We start from the raw sequence: 5603 nt of genomic DNA, 5'->3' as shown, positions 1-5603 counted from the left end.
GATTCTTTTCCATTTCGTGCCTTGTTCATAGATCTAAACTCGTGTCATTTGACCGGATCTTTTCATGACTGGCGATAGTTTGAAGAAGCTACTAGACTTTCACCGGATTCGATAAGGAGCTAGGCATTTCAAATCTGAACATATATTTTTCCATAGCTTTATCTAGTCTGTTCTTGAACGCGTTCATACTTGGAGCGCCAACGATGTCATCGGGGAGGCTGTTCCACATGTCGGTGATTCGAAGCGAGAAGAAACATTTCGCGTTTTCTTTAATTTTTTTTTCAAAAATTCATTGCATCAAATGTTTTTATTTTATTGATTTACAAAGGAATGCAAAGTTTCAAAACGATTGGCCATTTAGTTTAGCAGATAATTTTGAGGGTAGACGCTTCCCGTAGGCCGTACGCCTCACAGACATGACGTCTGTGTCTCCATATTCTTTAACCCCCCTGTTCAACCCCATCCCGCCTAAAAAGGAAGCGGAGCAATGGTGTCACACAAGTCTACCCCAAAAGAGGGTACGTCGCTAGGGAGCACAAAATGACTTGCACTGATGGTTGCCGCTACGTACGACAACTTTAAAATGTTCTCTATTGCGTACAATTAAACGTCCTCGTGTTACTTCAGTCAAATATATATGTTCCCGAAGAGTGACACACGGCGGTAGAGGGTTAAACAACGCTATCGCCAGGACTGTGCGTCTTCGCTATTTCCTCTCCAATTGCGAGAATTCTTGTTTTTAACAAGTTTTGGTGACAGATATCTACAACAATATGAGGTTGATCAAGAAAGTCCGGGTATAACAAGCAGTGGAGAGTAAAAACTATCACCCATTGACATTTGAAACAAGTGTAGAAGTCGCACAATTCATGAGCATTTATATGCAGAGTTTGTTTGTTTTTTCCTTCGTCATAACTTTTAATACAAAGTTTGTATATTTTTTACTGTCCACCGTTTGCAAATGAATAGCTGGATAAACATGGGAAAATTCAGCATGTTCTCTCATTTAGGAGTAGAGTAAAGGTAACCAACTTAGCGAGGAAACTCATAGGACCCTGCCAAACCTATATGCGAGGTCTCGCCGCTCTCAGCACGCGCCTTAATGGATAAAACACGACTGGCATTGAGGTGGGAATATGTAGAATAACTGCTGTAAGCAGTCCTGCTCAGAGCGCCAGCTCATTTTTCATGACAAAAGCCTATATACACTGAAGCGCCCAGGCGATGACATCAAAACTTGACCATGACACCTCGCACAGATGATAGCATATAAAATGCCAGTTCCACCCGGATTGCTTTAGCCTACTGCTCGCGGCACTAGTGGCCCCCCAATAGAGGCCTCCATTCAAGGTAGATATTTACCGCTACTCATTTTTCCGGTAAGGGACAAGAAGACGGTGGAATTCCCTGACTCGCGATGATTTCACCGCCGTTACCCTCTCTACCTTCGGAACATCAACGAAGGCCTGACTACGACTGCTGTAGAGGCCGCGCTGTATGTTTTATTTAGAACTTAGATTTAGGTTTTATGTATAATTTTGGGTGAAACGCTTCCCTCAAGTCACCGGGGTATCAGCATCACCATGAAGCAGTTTTTAACTGTTGAATGCTACCAGTAAAACGAATAATTTATACATTCACTTTTTCACACTCACATCACGATAGGTAGTCACCTATGACGCATTCAGGTTTCAAACTGCGAAAAAATTGTGTGTTTCATATGTATCATATGCGTACGATTAATGACCGGAGAATGCATTACAATTTTCAAGGAATCGAACTATTTGTTAGATGACGTTGGTGCATCAAAAGGCAGATTCAGTAAGTAATAATATTTTTAAGTAATAATAATATATTAACGACGTTTCGATTGTAACAACAATCATTTTCAAGTTAATTGAAGCATTGAATAATGAAATCTTGTCGAAAATAAGTAAATAATACCCGTAAATAGGATACAACACAAATATTTCGAGCCTGGAATTCCTTACGCGAACAATCTCAAATTTTAGACAAATCCGGTAGTTTGGAAATACAGGGTGTTTCAGAATTAAGTAACCCTTTTAATTTGTTAATAAATAAAAAACTAAGAACGTTATGAAGTTGAAACTTGTTTTATTTAAAAGAAGAACATTTTTATGGTAATATTGTATCCTAGTTTTTAAATATAATATCTTTTAAATGCCCACCACAATTGTTTTGACAAAATAGGGCTCTTCTCTTCGTTGCTCTCATAACCTTCATTAGTGTTTCTGACGAGAGTGCAAATTTTTTATATCCGCAAATTTTCGATAAAGATATTTAAATGTGTTTTTTGAAGGATCCTTGTTTTGAAATGGATCCTGTAATCACGTTGAACTTCTGTTATTGACATCGTTATTGACTGTAGCGATAATTTTTGTTCTTTCTTCTTTGCTGTAGCGAATCATGATGAAAATTTAAGGCTTGATAATTAAACACAAATTTAGCAAGCTATACAGGATAATGACGTAACTATGATACAATATTACCATGAAAATGTTCTTCTTTTAAATAAAACAAGTTTCAACTTCATAACGTTCTTAGTTTTTTATTTATTAACAAATTAAAAGGGTTACTTAATTCTGAAACACCTTGTATATAGCTGGGGTCCAATCCAAAGAGACGAGGGTTCCAGCAGGCAGCGCAGCTGTGCACCACCAATTTTGTGCACCAATAAGCCCTGAATCAAACGCCTTGGATCTCTCCGGACATCCACCAATCAGCCGTGAACCACTCGTCTTTGTCCTCCTCCGGCCTTGCATAAAACCTGCGCCGTGCACCACCAGGCCGCTGATCGAATATGACTTCCGGGCATTGTTAAATTACGTGATTTTACGTTCACCGCATCTGAGGTTAGGTTTCAGATAGCATAGCTCTGTTCAAAAATTATAGTCCTTCGACGAGTGGCCGTTCGACCGAGGGCTGGTTCGACCCACGGCATAGATATGATTGTCCAGAAGTGTTGTAGGCTACGTTCCGGAAGACAGGAATCATGATGGTCCATTACATCCAGGGCAGTGGTGTTCTTCGGCAGGCTACCATTCCAGAATCGTTGGTCGGTTAACGTTATGCACCTCTGCATGATGACGATGTCGGTGGGTTCCACTAGCACGGTGCCAGCGACGGTCTTGTGAGTTTGTCTCAGAGGGTTTCTCTGCCCTCCAGACTGAAGGTGGCAGGTGAAGCAGTCTCGATATCGTGGTTGTTAGTCCAATTACTCAAATCTGTTCTAAATGATGAAGAAGTCTACAACCTTCTTTGAAGACAAATTTATAGACTACACCGGCCTCAAGGAGAAATGCTGCTTTTTACTCGCCATCCATCTTTATTTTAACTTTTTACTCATTTTGATTCCCTGTCTTTAATCATACGCATATAAACAGGAGAATTCTGCCTCTTAATACTAATATATACACTACAAAACACTTAAGCATTATACTCGTACGCCTCTCGATTAGGTCATTGCTACCCTTTATGACAAGAAATCAGGAGTTTTTCATCCTTTTGCTTCTAGTGATTACGCAACTGATAGTTGAGCTCAAATGTGTAGGAAAGCGAGCAGTGAAATGCAGGGAGGAAAAAAAAACGTTGCACGGGCAGTGCTTCGTTTTGAGAAACGGTGACTTCGTGAATGACATAGCAAATCGGCATTAAATCGCGCAGCATTTTTATTACTATTCCGAGATCCGGAATAGATCTCAGCTAGTATAGCGCAGTATCCCAACAGATTAACCTCTGAAACTGGCTTTCAACTGTGTATTGAAAGAATTTTTAATTGGGGTAATTTTTACTACATGAAAAAAGTTCAAAGCCAAAAAATATAACTCAGTACTCAATGCAGTGAGTGACAGAGGGCGCATTTTCTCGTCGACGAAAACTTGAGGTCACGGACAGACGGACAGACAGACAGACGGACATGGCGAGCACAATAGTGCATTTTTTCCATAAATGAGAAAATGCGCTAAAAATAGTACGTGTTCTCCATGCACGTAAAATTGAATTTTAACCAGTCACAGGACATTATACATCGTCAATGACTCATGTTAATACGTTAATACGCTGACCATATAACTCAGCAAGAGACCAATACTGTGGTGGATTTACGCATATAAATTTTGACTCAGTACTCGCAAATAAGGCTGCGTAAACATCGATTGATTTTGAGCGAGTTCATCATTTTTAAAATGTTTTATTCATGTTACAAACGCCGCTCCCCACATTGAGATGCAATTTCATTTCATCTGCCGTAATTTTCAAGATACGCATTTCAAGGCCTAAATTAAAGGTAAAAAGTGGAACACACAATGGATTCCGTCGCGTGTAATCGTATTGGTACAGCAAATTAATTGCTTGTTCGAGGATCGATTCAATAACGATCATAGTGACAGCAATCGATAAGACGTTTGAGTGCATATGATCAAACATATGTTCTACTGCTGCTTGATCGATCATGCGATCTCATTACCACCGCATGGTAATGATCTACTAACCGTTCGTTGGAACTTCCTTTTTAGCGATCAAAACTCACAGCAGTTAATTCAACACTACACATGAAAAATACTTCAGTATGTTTGTGGGCATGTTTAGATGGGAAACTTGCCAGAGTATCTCAACTGTTTAAATTAATATACTCATATATGAAGATGAAAGTTGCAAGTTGATAATTTTTGAGTTCAGATAGTGAATATTAGTTTAGTTAGTTGAAGATACTAAAATTTAACTTATTTGATATAATAAATCCGAATTTTAATGATATCAAAGAGAGTGTGATAGTCAATTAAGACTTGCATGAGTCGTCGGAAACATTTATGATTTACATCTGCATGTGCGGTCGATTATTTAATGTTGACAAAAGAGATGTGTACGGAATTACTTATTACAATGAACCACAGCACCAACATGGACAACAGGATAAATTTGTGCGTGAAATATGCGCATATCCTAAGCCTGAACTGCAAACACTCTTGCTTAGCATCAGAATCTCCTGAGGAATAATTATTATATGGATGGCGAGTATGATCGATGATATTTCCGTGAATTAAAGTCATACTTTTGAAAGTTATTCCGGAGATTTCCTAATTCATCTAGACATAAGTGCAGTAAAGGGAGGAATTAATATCACACCTCAAATGGGACAAATTATCCGTGGACTGTGGATATAAATGGGTATTGGAATCTATTGAATTTTGATGCAGGTGATCGGTCTGAAAAAATAATTTCAACGATCAGTAATTATGTGTGGAAGTAAAAACGGCCACTTAACCGTTCAAAAGTCAGATTTAAATCATCAAGCCTCTGAATTTCACCAGCTAGTTTCGAAACAACGGTTGTTTACAGGAATCTTTCTAAATGTAAAAGCGAGAAAGAACAAAATGTAATATTGTGTTTACATGTTGTTACAGCACCTGAACATGTAATAATCTGCTGCAAGTTTTTGACGAGTGTAATTAAGCTTAGCAGTCTTTGTTGCTGGAGCTTGTGTGCTTAAAAGCAAGTGGAGTCGTAGTATAGATAAGACATCCCGTGTTAGTAGATTAGATATGCCAGCGCTAGGCAGAGAAGCAGTAGTCAGTCTTGAGATC

This window comes from Hyalella azteca, unplaced genomic scaffold (genome assembly GCF_000764305.2).
Source record: "Hyalella azteca isolate HAZT.00-mixed unplaced genomic scaffold, Hazt_2.0.2 contig336, whole genome shotgun sequence".
Classification (NCBI taxonomy): Eukaryota; Metazoa; Arthropoda; class Malacostraca; order Amphipoda; family Hyalellidae; genus Hyalella; species Hyalella azteca.
Note: the sequence above shows the minus strand (reverse complement) of the source record.